Source organism: Thunnus maccoyii, chromosome 19 (assembly GCF_910596095.1).
Source record: "Thunnus maccoyii chromosome 19, fThuMac1.1, whole genome shotgun sequence".
Taxonomy (NCBI): Eukaryota; Metazoa; Chordata; class Actinopteri; order Scombriformes; family Scombridae; genus Thunnus; species Thunnus maccoyii.
In genome coordinates, this window is record NC_056551.1 from 8,658,864 (window position 1) to 8,677,500 (window position 18,637).

The 18,637-nt window shown below is 39.4% G+C and overlaps 1 protein-coding gene across 4 annotated transcripts in view; it reads left to right on the forward strand.

The window, feature by feature from the left end:
• skor2 (SKI family transcriptional corepressor 2) overlaps positions 1-18,637 on the forward strand; it is a 117,249-nt gene that overhangs the window by 972 nt on the left and 97,640 nt on the right. For 2 of the 4 annotated variants that reach the window (XM_042395246.1, XM_042395249.1), the window contains exon 2: positions 7,596-7,695. The gene's annotated coding sequence lies outside the window, so the exon portion shown is untranslated. Of the gene's footprint in view, positions 1-2,693; positions 2,813-7,595; positions 7,696-18,637 lie in introns of all 4 variants that reach the window. The other 2 variants (XM_042395248.1, XM_042395247.1) reach the window with 2 other exon arrangements.

Genomic DNA, 18,637 nt, shown 5'->3' on the forward strand with positions numbered 1-18,637 from the left:
CAGTTATTTAATGACAGACTGACACCCTTATCAGTCATAACCTGGATTTAAAAGGTCTGATCATAAGGGTTTCCTCTTTTTTGACAAAAAGCAGAAGCAAATTCAGATAAACAGATAAACAATAAGGATGTGATGAATCCAATCTTGTTGTGACTCTACCTCAGAGGCTCACCGTTATGCTGTATTTCCATTTCTACACATGCACACACACAAAGACTTTGGATTGCAACCTTGAAACAGTAATTGATAAATAAAAAACAAATAAATAAAAAGTTATTTTCTCCCTCTGAATTATTTAGATTTGTTTACTGTCCGCGAGTGGAAAATCAAACCCTTTTGTGCACAGTGCAGCAGGCTACTTAGTGAAATGACGGCCTTACATTTAAACATCTCATACACATTAAAACACATTACAAACCTTGGCAGTTAAAAGGTTTGGTGGACTAGATTGAAGAGACCGTGAGTGTATGGTTGTTGTTCATATAATTGATATCATTATGATGTAAATGTACCAAATTTACAAAATGGCTAGTTTTCATTTGCCGGATTGCGGGATGTGTGTATCTGTTATTGTGTCTCAGCTGTCTGGATTTGCTCATGCGTCAATGAGCATAATTCTTGGGGAGCCACCAGGTTTTTACATATGCATCTGTGTTAGTGCACGTGCATTGCCGTTTATGTGCAAAGTGTGGTTTTTGCCTGCCTGAGTGAGTCCGTTTTTTTCTAAGTGATCCGCTTGCGCTCCATTACCAGAGCATCATTAAACTGCTGTTGTTGATGCTCGCCCTCCTTCCTTACGGTTTGGCCTTGGATCTCATCCTTTCCCCCGAGCCCTATTACAGTACAGAGCAGTAAGCATTTCCCAAACAAATTAATACCATATCCTGAGTGTACGTAAACTTTCTGGAAGTGTAATATAGACTGGTAATGGTGGCAGTCATTTTTATCTCCTGTGGTTGCAGAACGGATTTCAGTTTATGTTTATGTTTCTGAATGGTTTATAGACACAAGCATGTTAATTCCTGTGACTGTGGCGTCTGCTTTATGGGCTAGATATTGATCAGACGTGCTGTAACCATACCGTCTCGTGTAGTGGCTGCAAATGCAAAACGCTTTCCAATAACTATGAAGGTGATTCAGTTTTGTAAATTACAGTCAGTTGCATTGCAAAAGTGAGCCTACAGTGTATTATAGATTTCATATGAACATGATGTTGGTTGGTCCAGAAAAATAATAGCAGGTTCAGTGTAATTATGAAGAAAGAAATTAGACTGCACCATTTCCAAAAGATGCATTCTTAGGATTGCTGTTGTTAACAATATTGTTTATGAATATTAGCCTATACATTCAAACACGCTATTTTGCAAACACATTATTTATGAATAGATTCAAATTCTTCAACTAATTGGCTATTGATTTCTATATCTATCTTTACCTACCTGTGACACACGGGGGAGGTTTTTCAAAAACACACTTGACTCTCCCTGTCTGCCATCTTTGATTCCTGGTGACATAGCAACGTAGGTCTCGACATATGACCTGATGGTTGACCCCAGACTGTCATCTATCATTAATATGACTTAATTTCTAACGTTGTTTTTGTGCTGTCTGACGTCCTGGGGTAAGGTTCCTCCCAGGGTTCCTTACATTTCACCTACCTGACCCCTCACTTCTAAACCTTATACATGCAGCCTGATGTGTGTGTGTGTGTGTGTACTCTTCTCTGGTGTGTTTCTTTCCTGGACAGGGTTAAGTGGGTCATGCTTAGGGGACAGGAGATATGTGTGTGGAGAAACTCTCTTTACCTCTTAGCTTTAGGTCGTAGAAAGGCACTGTGTGTGTGTGTGTTTTAGGGCTATAGGACCTGAAGAGGGGTAATCATGTATAAGTTATGTCAACTAATTAAGACTGGGCCCTAACCTATGGTTGACCCTGAGGAAATAACAATGCACCATCTAAAAGCCTTTGTATCTGTGTACCTGTGGCCTCTTGGCCACACGAGAGTGTTGGATGTCCTGTGTGTGTGTGTGTGTGTGTGTGTGTGTGTGTGTGTGTTCTGGCTGGCTGGTAGTGCAGGGCTACCTTGGTCTGGTAACTGGAGCACAAGGAGAGGAGAAATGAGAGAGCAAAGAGAAAAGGACAGTGAGAGAGTGAAGGAGAAAAGAGAAGGGGTGAAAGAAAGAAAGTACCTCTTCAGTGAAAGAAAGTAAGAGAGAGGCAGAAGCCGGGCCCATGTAATTAGGCCTAAATGAGTTTTCCACTGACTCAGTGGGTCGTGGCGATGCAGCACTGAGACAAAGATAGACTGCAGGTCAGGGAGTCATCGAGTCAGGGAGACAGAGCATGCTGTGGTCATATAAAGAGAGAGGGGGTGCAGTAAGGGATGGTAAAACTGATGGCCTCCTCTGGTCAAGGTTTTTCAGGAGAGATGCACACTTACAGTTTTATTACTTTTTTAACTTTACAACTGTACAAAGAACAATTTTACACATCCACCTCACCAGCTTATGTGGCACTGCATTGGAGAAAAGCCTCCCACAATTCTCTGTTACGGTTACCCCCACACAGGTGATTTCACTTATAGTAGCTGATTAGACTTTAGGCTGTCACTTTTTATTGAAAATTTGAACTAATGTTTGACTAATAGATAAAAAACTAATCTGTTATAACCTGTTTGAATTCAAAATTTTCAGCGCAAGTGCAGCAGGCCGTGCCTTGTACTTCGACATCTGTCTGGCTTTTATGCTACAGAGAGCTGCAAGCACTACATGGCCAAAAGTATGTGGACACCTGAACATTACACCCAAATGTGGTAAATGGCTGCATTTATATAATGCTTTTGTCCAAAGCGCTTAACAGTTTTTTTTCATTCATTCACCCATCCATACACCAATGGCAGCAAGCTACCATGCAAAGTGCTGGCCTGACCATCGGGAGCAATTTGGGGTTCAGTATCTTGCCCAAGGACACTTTGACATGAGGACAGGAACAGTGGGGGATCAAGCTACTAACCCTGTGATTAGTGGGTGACCCACTCTACGTCCTGAGCCATAGCCGCCTCAGTGTGATTGTTGAACCTCTCATTCCAAAACCATGGGCATTAATATGTTGCTATCAAAGCCTCCAGTCTTCTGGGAAGGATTTTCACAAGCTTTTGGACCCTGGCAGAAGGGATTTACTCCCAGCCACAGCAGCCATAATAGAGTCTGGCACTGATGTTGGGTGATAAGGCCAGGCCCAGAGTCCAAAAAGTGTTTGATGGCATTGAGGTCAAGTCTATTTGCAGGCCAGTCAGGTTCTTGAACACCAAACTCCAATTGTATAAATATCTACCGTGTTTAATCTGTGTAGAATCTATAAAATACAGAATATTTCATCCAACTCCCAATATCTGTATGATATGCATCTGTACTCTGTGTCCTGTAGAGTTTCCCTTCCCCTGAGTGCAGTTATTTAAAAATACCCACAGTGGGACTAAAGTCTATGGCCAACTTTCCCAGTTTCATACAGGCTTTTTGCATGAACACTGAGGAGAAGAGGCATAGGTCCTAGCTGTTATAAGAACAGTTGTGTGTGTGTGTGTGTGTGTATGTGATCTAACTGGTAATTATACCTATAAAGAAGATTATTGCTGCGTTGGTAATGAGGTTTGTCTCACAGGAGCAAAGAGCATAGAGTGTTAACATTACTGCTATTGGGTTACACCTGCCTCTTATACATTTAGCTTAATTTCATTGTGACATAAATCAACTCACGCCAAATAAACTTTTAAACTGAAAGATAGTGAGAGGACGAAAGGGAGAGAGAAAAAAGAAAATCAGTCGGGTAGGTAGTCGGATACAACCTTTCCTGTTTAATGTCTCTCTCTTTCTCTTATATACAGCACATTTGTTAGACAGAATATTGACTTTGGTGGATAAAAACATCTTAGTACCAGTAACAATGCTGATTACCTGCACCTTGAATTGAGAAAAATCACTGACCCTTGGGCTTATTTTCAAAATGCAGTGGACAAACTGGAAAAAGTGTACAGCTGTCGTTTTAAAAGCAAGCCCATTTGTTGATTCTTGCAAAACATGCTCCTTAGACTGATCGTAAAATGTTCAGTGACCGTACTCGATGGCTTAGGCCTGGAGGTATCACTGTTAAAGCCAATAAATAAACCACAACTAGTCCACTTCAGTACCATTGAGCTGGTTTACAGTCCCAAATGGATGAAGTGACAGTCAAGCCCCTGACTAACCAGCTGCTCTCTAACCCGTGATGCTAATGGCAGAGTCGTTCTGGCATTGTTGGTCTTTTTTTTTTTTTTAAACTCATTTAGTTTGAGATCAGTTTGCCACGAATCAATTCAAGAAGTGTAGCTCAAACACATCATTTATTCTTATTGGTCACCTGTGAGTTGTACATTATCCCAAAAACGGTTCAACCAACCACAGGCCATTAAGATAAACCAGCAGGAAGCACGTTTGTGGTTGCAATGACATCACCGTCACCCGCTCGTGACCTGCACTCAGGTTGGGTTCAAAAGGTCACTGGACAACAGCAGCGGTCGTTAGAGGTTGTACAGCAGTAAGTTGGTACTATGTGAGCACTCTATGTGGATGGGAAATGTCAGGCTTAGCTGATAGCTTTGCAAAATCTAAATATGCTTTCATGCTTTTTGTGACATAGTTAATCTTCAAAGTATAAATCATGACAGAGAACCAACCAGCACAACATCAGGTTCATGGAACTGGGACATCTAAATGAAATGAAATGAATGTTATTAATTACACCTGTGTTTTTCCTGCTATGAAATAATACACTATGGTCATGCTACACTGGTTGGCTGCAGTCATTAGCTCAAGGCCAGAAGCCACAGATTAGCAAAATGAACTCCCTTCTATTATTGCTTAATGATACACAGATTATGAATGTGCTAGTTTGTAATTATTAAACATGTAAAACCTCTTATCAAGTAATAATTTTCTAATTAATATAATAATGTTGTTGCATTACGTGGGACTTTAAATCACCTAAACCATTTTGATATGTGTATAAGAGAATAACAAAACCAATAAAACAATAAAAAAGATAAAAAATTAGTAGATAAAAAATTAAAATAACTTTCATTTTTTGAGGATATTCATAGTAAAGGTGATCATAGTCACATCCAGAGTGCTGAAGTGAAAAGAAGCTGCTGGTGCATTTCAACCATCAGAAGACTTTCTACACTTGCTAAGTAGACTTTTGTGATGATCCCTGTCAAAAAGCATCTTGACTTCATTCAAAGCAGTTGCCACATAGTCTTTAAGGTGGTGTTGCTTCCTTTTCAACCTTTTACAAGCACGGTGAGAGATGGTCTTGTTCGACAAACTTTTTTTTAATTGCAATATGATTCACATGAATGTTTGTGTGTGTGTCGAAATGTGTCCGTCTGTGCACTACGCTGTGTTTTTCAATGTGTAAAATCTATATATACGCTGAATGTTTTCACGTTATCTTGTTACTATTCTTAGCGATTTGATACTGTAGAGCGCGCACACACACACACACACACACACACACACACACACATTCACACCTTTCCTTTCTTATCCTCACACACACCTCCACACCCCTATCATACCTCCCCTCCCTCCCCCTACATGCGCTACATGGTGGGGTGTGTGTGGGGTTATGAAAACAGTTAGGCTTAATAATTGATGTTCTGCATTTCAATCAATTTCACCACAGTGTTAGGCTAATTAAGGTTAGCTCCATCCTCCCAGGGGCTGTGTGTGTATGTGTCTGTGTGTGCGTGTGTGTGTGTGTGTGTGTGTGTGTGTGTGTGTGTTTGAGAAAGAGAGTGAGTGTGTGAGAGAGACAGTATGTGTGTGTTTGCCTGCTCCCGAGGGCTCCACGCTCCATTTTATATCTCACAATACATGGGAATTCTCTATTTCAGGAACAAGAGATGAGAGATAGTCTCTTTCTCTCTCCCCTCTCTTTCTCTTTCTCTCTCTTTCTCTGGCTCTTTCTCTTGCTCTCTCTCCCTCATTCTCTCTCTCTCTTTCTCGTTCTGTTCCTCCCCTCTCTCTCTCCCCAGGCAGGATCCTAAATGCAATTAACACAGCCGCTTTACTGCCTGCTAATTATTAACACACACACGCATGCACACACCCACCACACACACACACACACACACACACACACACACACACACACAGATACAGTAGCTACACACACACACACACAGAGCGGAAATGATTATTTTATGCTGGACTAATTTAAAGTTCATTGACGATTGTTTTAATTAATTAAATAAGAAAAGTACACACTTTAAAAAAAACGTCAGGCTGCCAGGCGGGCACTGCAGGCGTTTGCATATGAAGGTAATAATTATCCTCTGTGTGTGTGTGTGTGTGTGTGTTAGCTTACCTATAACATCGTTTTTGTGTGTGTGTGTGTGTATATGTGTATCTGTGTCTGTGTGCATAGTTCATCCAGCCATACAACCTAAATGTGTGTGTAAGTGTGAGTCTGTGTGTGTGTGTGTGTGTGTGTGTTGTGAGTCTTTAAACCCTCTCTGCCAGTATTTAACATTAACAGGAATAACTAAGGAGTCCAATTAAGAAGCAGAGACGGCTTTATGTGCAGCAAATTTGTTTCTATTATTAAATAGTCATGGGTGGGCCGTGCTTCCCAGAGGAGGCTGGACCTTGCCTACTGTAGATCAGTTTAATTTGTTTCTGTGTCAGTGATACATTTGGTAAATGCCAAGTACAAATAGTTACATAAACATTATGTTTAGAGGTGCTGGGCCCACATCGGCACAAACCGAACGCTTCTACACTTGACTGCCTTACACTGGTTGAGATCTATTTGACAATTTGCAGGGTTTTTGAAAGTCGGGTGCCAGATGTCAACTCCAAGGTACATGTACCTTCTATAACAATTGGTTCCATTTTGGATAATTTATGTGCTTCATGTATTTTATTGAAGTTGTGTGATGAAGTAGATTTTTTTTTTTTTAATTTATTTTGTTTTCTGTCTTGTTTGGACCTTTTCATAGAGGTACACTTTGTCCTCCAGGGGAGTATCAGCACTGTTCTCATTGGTCCAGTCTGGAAACAGATTGATTTTTAATTATGCAGGTTACAACCACCTGTGTGATGGGTGTGTTTATGTATATATTTCTTGTTCTGGTCTGAGGTGCTGAAAATAGCTGACTCAGCTCAGATATTTGTGAGAATTGAAATCTTTTAGCTACATGACTACTCTTAAGTCAAATATTTTTTGCAGTATTATATTTAGAAATAACAAATACAAACATTCCAGAGTAGCCCATGATGCCCACCAAGTACTCATCACTTTCAAAGTAAAATCAGCACAATGTTCATCACATGCAAATGTTTGTAATGTTTGAATGTTGACAAGTAAAACAACTTGATTTACAGTGTTGACAAACTAGTCAACTGTAGTGTGGTTTTAGTAGCCTGAAACCTAAGTTTGGGCTACAGGTGGGTAAACTCTATTCTGAGAATAAAAAACTTGAGTCTGCAGTACTGTAGACTATTGAAAAATGACCAGTGGTGATATTTCTTTCCTTCTGAATTTCTTCCCTTCTCTAGATCCCCTTTGATTGTACATCAGTCTTGACAACAGTGTTAGTAACTACAGTGTCAGTGAAGTGGACATGAAGAAACAGCGAACAAAGAGACATACTCAGAGGTAAGAAGACGGAGATGTAAGATGATTGGATGTGTGCTACGAAGAATTGATCTAGAGCTACCGTTGTGTTTGAAGAGTGTACAGAACCCATGTGTGCCCTCAAGTAACTAGACACCAGGTGTGTTTGTTTAATAACATCAGAGGAATAGGAAAAAAGGAGAACCAAACAAAGGAGACAGAAAGACTGTAATATAACTAAAAGATGAAAGAGAACGAATGAACAGTGAAAGACCTCATATGAACATGTGCACGCTTGCTTGTGGTGGCCCCAGGTGTTAAAGTACACTCCTATTACACTCGGAGTTGTCAGACACAAGGCTGGAGACACTGAGCCACCGTCCATCCACCTCCCCGACCTCCTCCTCTTTTCTGTTCATCTCATTTCATACTCTTTCATTAACCCCTTTTTGTATTCTCTTTTTTTGATCCGCTTCCAGCTCACCATGTTCAGTCCATCTCTTCTATTTGATATATTCATGATAAGTAATTAGAATAAATTCTTTACTAGCTTAGTGATGCTGTAGCTCTTTTTTTATCATCTCTAACAGTCGTCTCTGAATTAAACCGATGCCCACATGAGAACTCCATGCTTGTGACTCAAGTCTTGACACTTCACAGTATTGTTAAAGTTTTTTTAATGTTTCTTTTAAAGTTTTTGTTCTACATTCACATAGGGAGAAATCTGTACATCAAGCAGAAAACAAGCAGAATGAGCCACAAACATAAGACATGTTTTGTTTTGGTTTAGGGGGTAACTCTTACTGAAGTTGACTTGTTAACACTTTACTCACACCATCACATGCTTTACATCAAAACTTACAGCTGCAGTCAACAACCCCTCTCTGAGGACTGTTGAGCATCCTGGGATATGTAGGAATCAGTCTGTTCAAGACAGACATTCCTATAGCTCTGACAGACACTGTCAGTGGTGTAAAACAAAAACCACATGCAGAGATTGCTGCTAAAGTCACACACTTGACATTGTCCTTATGATATTATGATATGATACAAGCTGTGGAAGAATATTACAATTGTTATGACTGTGCTGCATTTGCAAAGATGTGAAACCCATCCAGAGGGATGACAGAGACAGTTATAAGGCAATTAAGGCAACAGCTTCAACTACCCCAGAGTCTTGTAATGCATTTCAACTGTATTCTATTGAAACTGTGATTTCAATATTCAATATTAAAAATAAATCATAATGAATTTGATTATACGCCAGCCTACCAATGAAAGAATGAAATATGGCACTCTAGCTAAATAACAATAATGACTTAAAAACATCAAATTCCTTCATTCATTGTCTTCAAATGTATTTGCCAGCTGATGAAAACCCATCTGATTAACATGTTGGTTTTTTTTCCAAAGTTTGTACAAAATTTGCATAGACATACACATCAAGGTTCTGTCTTTCTAATTCCTGTCTTTCTTACTCTGCCTCTTTCCATTCTTCCCTCCTTCTCTGTTTTTACCGTTTCCGTTTCATCTCACCTTTACCTTTTATATATTCCTTTTTTATTCACTTCTTATTTTCTCATTTTAGCTGTCACTAAACACAGAGGTGTTGCAGCGGCGCAGCAGGAAGGCAGGGGGTCCGGGGGTAGGGGTAAGACCTCAGGCCTGAGGGCACAGAGCCATATTGTGGGGTTATGGTTTGTATGTGTGTGTTCATTTGATTCCTCTGTTTTTCTCCTCTACCCTGACCACCTTTTGTGTGTGTGTATGTGTGTTCGAATGAATGCATGAATATGTGAAAGAGTGTCACGTATGGGGGTGTATTTGCGCACATGCTTGTGTGCATTTGTGTGAATGAATGAATGTTTGTGGCTGTGTGTGTGTGTGTGTGTGTGTGTGTGTGTGTGTGTGTGTGTGTGTGTGTGTGTGAATGGAGGCCCCTGGCCAGGCCATACGTTATTGATGCTCCCGCCTCGGGGTACGTCGGGGGAAATGGATGTGTGCGTGTGTGTGCTAGTGTGTGTCTGCATGTGTTTGTGTGTGTGTGTGTGTGTACGGGGGTCACGTTGTGTCGTCAAACAGCGGCTGGTGAAAGATGGCCAGCACTGATATGATCAGTCATCTGTTGATCAAGATGTACTGCTGCCGCCTCGTTGTAGTTTCTCACTTTGAATTTCACTGTTAACTCGCTCTCTTTCACTTCTCTCTCTTCCTCTCTGTCTTTGTCTCTCTCTCTCTCTCTCTCTCTCTCTCTCTCCCTGGGTCTGTTTTCGTTTGTCTCTGAATTCCACTTCCACTGCTTTTTCTCTCTTTTTCTCTCCATCTGTTCATTTTCAATAGACGTTGTTGTTATTACATCCTTTTATTTTTTCAAAGCTATAATAAAGAAAGAAATAATGGTCAAATAAATGAACAGGACATGCAAAAGAAGTAAGCCAGTCAGGCATTGTAACAAATGCTCCTCATAATAATAAAATGAAAAGGGCTACAAGTAGAGTTGAAAATACTAAAAGAAAAATGCTTTTTTCCTTTTTTTTTCTTCACCCCTCTCTGTCCTCTCTCCACACTTATTTCTATTCTTTTTTTGTAGTTTATATCTTCTCTATCTGATTTGCTTTCTGATTTTCTCTAAAATCTGCTTCACTTTCTTTATCTGTGTATGCCTGTTATCACATGTTATAGTCATCCTCTTTCTTTCTCTCTTTCTTTCTTTCTTTCTGTGCCCCTCTCCCTGCCTTCCTCTGGTTTTGATCCCTCCGTCACTCACTGTAACACAGTCTGGGTATTGTCTTGTGTGTCTGATGTGACTTTGTGGTTTGACAGTATTGATGTCCATGTGCGTCGTGCGTCTGTGTGTCTTTATACTCTGCAGTTTTTTTTCCCTCTTATGTCGCTCAATATTGTTCTCCTCTGTCGTCTCTCTTCTCTCATGCTTCTGTCTCTTTCACCCTAGTCTTTCTCTTCCTTTCATTAAAGTGTCATATTACATGTACACACACACAAAGACACACAGTCAGGAAACAGTAACACACAGTCACACTTACATACTCAGTAACTCACGCAGATATTCAAATGCACGTACACATGGTCAAACAGTGAGACACAAAGACATACAAGAGACACACACACACACACAAACACACACACTGCGGTAAGTAGGTAATGTGCTTTAGAAACAGTGGTTAACTGTAAAACACCAGTCTAAAGTGCTCTGCTCTGCGGTGAATAGCTAATGGGCTTCAGAGAGTTTGGTTTTTTAACCTTAAGGCGCTGTTGTTTTCTGTGGTTAAAAGATAATGGGGCTTTGCTGTGTGGTTAAGAGCTGTGTGTGTGTGTGTGTGTGTGCATGTGTGTGTTTGTTATGTGCATAGAGACGAGTGCCAGTAGTGATTTCATTTGAACTGCAGAAATTAGAATTGTACATGCTCATAATCAAAGGCAAATGAATCCCATTCATAAAGTCAACTTGTTTAGGTATTACATGGAGTGTAATTAAGCTTCTTGCTAAAAATCTGATTTGGGAGAAGCAGACAAACATAGAATCAAAGTCACTTAAGTTTTTTTTCTGGTATTTTGCAGTTTGTATATAGAATATAAGTATAAGAAGAATATAAGTTGGTCACTCAGCTTGTTAAGGCCTGTAAGTTACACAGCCGTAAGTGACTCGAAAAATAACCTCCTGTCTTGTCTTGAAAGGGGAGTCGTTTAATTTGATGACATCTTTAAGAGGCAGCATGGTGGTTTATTGGTTAGCATCGTCTCTGGTCCTGGCTTCTATCCCTACTGCATCAAACCTTTCTGTGCAGAGCTGGCTTTCTATCTCCCTCCCTGAATAATTGTGTCTGTCTGTCTGTGTCTTTGGTACTATTTCTGTTTCCCCCACTTATATGATCTGCTTTCGTCTGTGTTTTAAATTTTTCTAACTAATAAGTGTCTTACCTCCTCTGCTGTAAGCACTTTTGGATCGAATTTGCACTCATTTGCTTTTCCAAACAGAATTTGTGCCTCAGAGAGCTCAATCTCATGTGGTACAACTGAATATAATAGTATAGTTAAAATGCTTGTCTGATTTTAATTCATTGCATTCAGTTTCAAGTTATCCTAAAAAACTGAATTTTGAATATAACATTCTGCATGTGTTATTGCACCTGTGTAACTTTGATAGCAAATTTATATTATGTGTTATGTTAAATATGGATATGTAGATACATTCTGTTATTTATAAGTGTGAATGGTCAATTCATATTTACACTTAACCTGTGTGTATAAAGTATATGCTCATCTATGGATATGTCTTCTTAATTCACTCATCATTACGTTGGTGTTTTCTGTGGGAAAAAGATAATGTCTTTACAATGTGTGGTTAGAGTCGAGACCGGCACAGTTCAGCGCACACTGACCTCAGCTGATGCATAATGTAACAACACTGACCACACTGATGTATTAGTGGACTAAATGACTGTATTAATGGTGCTCAGTGCAGGGAGGGAGGGAGGCACTAAGAGGCCCGAAAAGTGCTTTAAGTGAAGGTGTGGAACAGTGATTGGTTATGATAGGGTGAGTGTGTGTGTGTGTGTCTGTGTGAGTTTTAGAAAATCTGTCCTCGTGAGGGCTAAATGTCTCTAAAGATTAGGAAATCCATCACATGTGAAGACACTTTGGAAGAATCCCCAAGTCAACACTACTTTAAATGGAAACGACTGAAATGCTGAATCATATTGCAGGTATTCTGCATCATCTGTCAGAGATGCAATGACTTATTTGACATCACTAATATCAATGTTACAGTAGTTCAGTGTTAATTAGGGTTTGTTTGTATGGTTGATTATTTTATTTTAGTGTCGTAGTGTTTTTAGTCTTTATGGCATGTAATAAGACATTCATTTTAAGGTTAAAACTGTATGTTTGGTATATTATTTTGGACATTATTACAGGCAGAATGACAATAAAAACAGCCAAAGAAATTGCAATTAATTAATTAATTAATTAAAATAAAGAACAGAACTGAGAAAAATGGTGAGTGAAGTGAAGAAGCCAAGAAGAAATATGGAACTGGAAGTATATATAACCATTATCCATAATTTTGTTCAGATTAGGTAAACATATGGTTCAGATAGTGTAATATACAGCAACACAACGGTCACTATGCTAAATGGTGGGGGTGCAATGGATCACAAAACACATGGTTCAGATCACGGTTTAAAGTAATGGGTTGGATCATTTTTCGGATCAGCAAAAAAAAAAAAATGGAGGGGGCTACAAATATAACTTTCCTTTCCATTTATTCTGTAAAACACTTAAAGCAAGGAACTTTTGCCCATGGTCTTAAATGAAAACAATATTCAAGATGTCCAATGTTTAAACAAAATCTGTGTCGACACATAAAACAGAGTATAAACATACCTGCAGATGTCACTTCAGACCCGTTAGATGCTGGTTCGGTTGTTGCTCTTCCATGACTTGTAGCTACAGCAGTTTGTTTACTTTGTCTCCAATGAGACATTAAATTTTGCAATTAATCCACGGTTCACAGGCGTGCTGAACCATAGGGGGCAATCCATACAGGTCACAGATCAACTATGTTCCGTTACATCACTAGTAAATGGGCATGGAGGCAGACAAAAGCTATCTTTTTGACTGCTGGTATTTTTTTTGTTGACTATTTTTTTTGGTTGTTTATTCCATCAATATGCCGTGTGACATTTTGAAATTCATCATCCATAACTTGTGTTGGAGTCACATAGCACAGAGAACAGTGAGTGTTGATACTTGTAGTAATGAAGTGTCAAAAAGGAGTAGCTAGAGGGTTTGATTTTGTTATGTTGCATAGATCTTTGCTGAAGTGCATGTTGAAGCATGTATAGGCATCTATGGTTATACATGTGTGTGTGTGTGTGTATGTGTGTGTGTGCATGCTATTATACTGACATGTCTGTCTTAGACAAGTAACATTATCTACAACTCTTTCTCCCCCCCTCTCTCCCTCCCTTAAAGAAAACTTAAAACCTTTTAGTTTTCTCAGGAATATCCTGCTCGTTTTTCAACTGATTTTTAACTCGTTTTATTTATTTTTCTTATTTTTGTGAATGTGAATGAATTGTTAAAACGGTTTTATCATGCTGATCAATATTTTTATGCTGATGTTAAGCACCTTGAACTGCCATTGTGTATGAAAGGTGCTATACAAATGAAATTGACTTGACTTGACTGCTTACCTTCCCTCGTCCCCCATTTTCTACCATTCATCCATCCTTCATCCCGTCTCTCTTCAGCCCTCCCTTCCTCCCTTAGTTCTTCAGTGTCTAGCCCCAAGTTGTAAACAACTGTCATATCTGGCCTTCTTAAATAGCCTTCACAGTTGCACACACATACACATATACACACAAGCATATCTCATCAATGTTTCAGAGGGAGGGCTAAATATCAGCTAGCTATACCCCATACCTAGTCCTCACTTATTTACATCCGGCTGCCCCTGCGCCACTGAAACCTCAACAGTAACATCAATGATTCATCAGCCAATGTTTTAGCAAAATGCATGCCTCCTCTGTCGATACAGAGGAGGAGAGGAGGGAAAGAGGAGGAGGAGGAGGAGGAGGAGGGAATGAATGGCAGGAAGGGAAGAAGGTTAAGAGACATGATTGAGGAAAGAGAGAGGAGAGGAAAGAGAAAAGAATAAGATGGGAGATGGAAGGATGAGAAAGGCAGAGAGAGAGATATGAGCTAAAAGAAGAGAAACGAGAGGGACGTAATGAGGAGAGAGGCAGGTGGAAGAAAGGGGTGAAGGGAGAAAAGTGGGAAGGGGGGATAGACATGGTGAGGATAAATTGGAAGGAAAGAGGATTGAAGAAAGGAAGGAAAAGGGGAGAGAGGGTTAAGGAGGAAAGGGAATAGGGAGGACCATCGAACAATGAGAAGAAGAAAGTGAGGGGAGAGAAGTTGGAAGCAAGGAGTAGATGTGAAAAGGATATGAGAGGAAAGAAGAGAGTAAGGAGGAGGACATGAAAGACCAAGGTGAGGGGAGGTGAGAAATGAGGGCAAGAGAGGAAGCATGAAAGGGAAGCGAAAGAGAGAAGAGGGAAGACAGAGAAAAAAACAAAGAAAAGACAAAGAGGAGAGAAAAAAATTTGTGATTAAGGCAGAAAACCAAAAACAGTACAGGAGGAGAAAGATGAAGAGAGTTGGAAGGTATGGGAGGAGGGGGCAGGGGGTGAGAACAGATATAAGTAGCTGAGACGATGAAGGGGAAAAAGAGGATGGACAGGGTAGAGGGAGAAAATCTGGAGAAAGGGAGAAGAGACTAAAGAAGAGGAGAAGAATGGCGGCAACGAGGGAGAAAAAAGGGGTGAGGAGCAGAGGAGATTGAATAGGAAAATGAGGAGGAGAAAACAGGAGAGTCGGGAGACAACAAAAAAGAAAAAGCAGAGATACCAATGCATCCTCCTCCTCCCACCTCTTCCTCCTCTCTTCCTCTGCTTTTCTTTCTTTTCAGTGTCCAACACTTGATCCCTCTTTCACAGATGAAACATGGTCTTTTTTTTATCTTATTTTTGTCAGAAATCAATGATATTCTGCAGACACACACAGACACAAGATTCTGATATGTCTTTTACTCTTTAGATTTCAGTAGAATCTGAACCCACTTTGGAGCTTTATAAGAGTTCACAGACATTTACACATTGATTTTAAAAATGTACCTGCGTTTTGAGATTGTGGTATGTGTGGTTTTGTGGTGTATTGTTACAGTAGACGCAAGACAGAAAGAGACTAAAGCTGAATGAGCAGGAAGGACCTCACCAGTATACAGCATGTAGGAAAACACAGTGACCATATGCCTTTGTTTATATCTCTAGTCCACATCCTTTTTTTATTTTCAATCCTTTATTCAAAAACAAATGGTATGATGTACCCATAGGGAGATTTATTTAATTGCCATAACACTTTCATGAGAGATGTGCAAACTTTTTTTCAACTTTTAAGATTTTATTTAGAGCTGGAACACTTTTTCTATTGTGGATGGTCTCATTTTGTTAATACATTCAATAAATATTAGATTGATGATGAATTTCAACACTAAATCAGTTTGCGTGTCACTTTAGAAGATATGTGCATGTTTATTCTTATATATAGTCGTAGCAAGAAATGACTTTCATTTGAAAACGTCATTTGTACAAAAGACTTTTTTTTCCCTAAAACGTATCATGTTAACAGGATTTGATAACCTTAATTTGTTGAATGACTTTCAGTCATACTGTGATGATATGATCATGATGATGCAATCATATTATGTTATTGGTTTACAAAACACTGTTGTCCAAATTAGCTCTTGATTACAATTTGATTGGAATCGCTAACAAGTTTTTGTTTTATATATGTGAAGAGTTTTGACTGATGTAATGCATAACAGTGGAGATCAGGTCTTTAAATTGGTCATTTTATGTGATTTTTGCATACATTTTCTGCATTGTGACCTATTAATACCATGAACCCTCGTGTGAATACCCATATTAATAAAGTATTGTTTTAATATGAATTATACTTTTTTAATTGAATGTCTTAATATTATCTGGTCTGCGATCAAATCGACTGATATGGAAGAGAATGACGATCATCAGCCGTAAGAAACAAAAACCGGACAAAAGAAAAATACAGAGAGACAGACAGAAACAGAGGGAGACAGAGGGGTAGTTGGCCTTGACATTGAGGAAGAGTTGTTTCAAGGTAACAAGGACGAGACGCTGCTGCTGTGTTTCTCTCTCTGTCTCTCTTTCTCTGTCTCTCTTTTTCTGTCATTTGGCGCCCAGGGTGAAATTATGATAATAAGAGAAAGGAAAAGCTATTACTGTGGCTGCTCTCTCATTATGTAAATGATATTAAACAGGCCCTCTGTGTGTGCGTATGTGTGTGTTTCTGGTGTGTACGCAAACCTGAGCAGCTGAGCAGCCAGGTGCACAAACACGCGTACATGTTTGTGCTCTCTGCCGTATTTGTGCCTCTGTGTGTGAGCATGCGTGCGTGTTTGTTTGCCTTGTTTGCTTGTGTGTGGGCATGTCGAAAATGTCCTTCTCCAAATGTGTGTGTGTGTGCGTGTGTGTGTCCTGGGGCTATGGGTGCTAATCTCCACACAGTGACTACAAGGTGTCAAACTCCCCCACATTGATTATGACATGTTAATTACACGGCATGTTTCCACCTGCTCTGATCGCGCAAAACACACATTAAAAGGTGCACTGTGTGACAGAAAAACTGTGCACATGCCAGGATGACTATGCGATGTCTGAGCCTGCGTGTGGCTGTGTGTTGTTGAATGTTAAGACAAAGCTGCAAACAGCTAGTAGTCACTGAAATGTCTCAGATGTTGTCATAATTATGGCGGATAGTTTGGGTCAACTGCACCAGTGTGACGGTGTGTTTACCTGCAGGCAACTGACTTCTTTGACACATTAGCCATGTCACACAGATACATCACAGGAAACATATTACTGATAATTCTGATGTTTAAGGGATAATATTAATTTGTATCTAAAATGAGTTTACTTCTTAACATTCCCAACCATTTCTCTATATTTCTCGATGTCTGAGTTTTGCTTGTAGTAGTAATGAGGCTAAAAGATTAGCTTGTCCTGGTGTGACGCTGGAGGAAAGAGCATGGATTCATTCAATTCAAGATGGTTTACCCTCTTGAGAGTATGACTGTGCTGAGAAACATTCATGGCAATCTGCTAATCTCGCAAGTCAGACAGTTTGTTCTGAGAGTGGCAATTGAAGCTCTTTTAGTGTCAGAATTGGGAAGGGGGTCTATCTTCTTGGGAACATGCATGTGCTCAGTATTTGTAGAATATTCTTTGTAAAACACTAATACAGCAGATAGGTCAGAAAGTAATCTCTGAGAAATCTAGAAAAGTCCCAATTACATGGGCCATAAAGCACTTTAGTGTTCACTAAAATTGGTCATTCTGTAGTTGTAGCTTAAAATATTCTCTTTAAAATTTTAAACTTTCTGAAGTAAAAGCAAACAAAGTGTTATTCCATAGTGGCAACCTTTTTGCCTTATGCAACTGTTCAATTGCTTGTAAGCAAAAAGAAATTGTAATAGATAATAAAGAAAAACATAGGTAATCATGTGCAAACAGCTCTTGAAATTGTTTATTTTATATCTGATAACCACTATCTCATTATTGAGCCAGTAATAAAATGCAGAATTGCGATGATAATCAATAGTCATTGTTTCACCTGATTTCACATACAGTAAATTGCCTTTAATCAAATCACACTGGGAGCGACGCTGAGAAACTAATTACAATATTCTTTATGTGATTATGAAATTTTCTGACAAATATTGACAATCTGCTAAACCTCTACTCTCTTTATGTTCTCGCTCTTTTTCTCTGTCATTTGTGTGCTTGATTGCATGTGCACTTTAATATGTCGCTGCTTTTATATAGGTGTGTGTGTGTGTGTGTGAGTGTGTGTTTGCGTGGTGGTCGGTCCTGCTCTACTCCATTGCTCGTTCATATGCTTCATACCACAGATCCTCGGGGGTTTATAAATATTGATCGTTACAAAGGATGGATAGATGGTTGATAGCCTGTCTTGGCCCTGGAAACACACACACACACACACACACACACACACACGCACGCACAAACACACACACATACACACACACACACACACACTTCTAAATCCCTCTTTCCAAGTAGCCACAGCCCAACACAATCTCTATCTAATGTGTCACTTTCTGAAAAATAGTAATAAAGCTTTCTAAAGGAAAATGCATGCAATACCACAGTTAACACCAAAGTTTTCTTTTGTTCAGTTTTTATTCATGCTGCTCTTTGCACAGTATTTCAACTTAGCAAACACATCAACTAAAGCATTTTTACATTTTATATGCAGATGATGTTCTTATTCTGAGTTCACTACATTGCTCAAAGGTGTTTGAAAAGTTTTGTCGGTAAGATTTTACAAGATTTGAACCTGT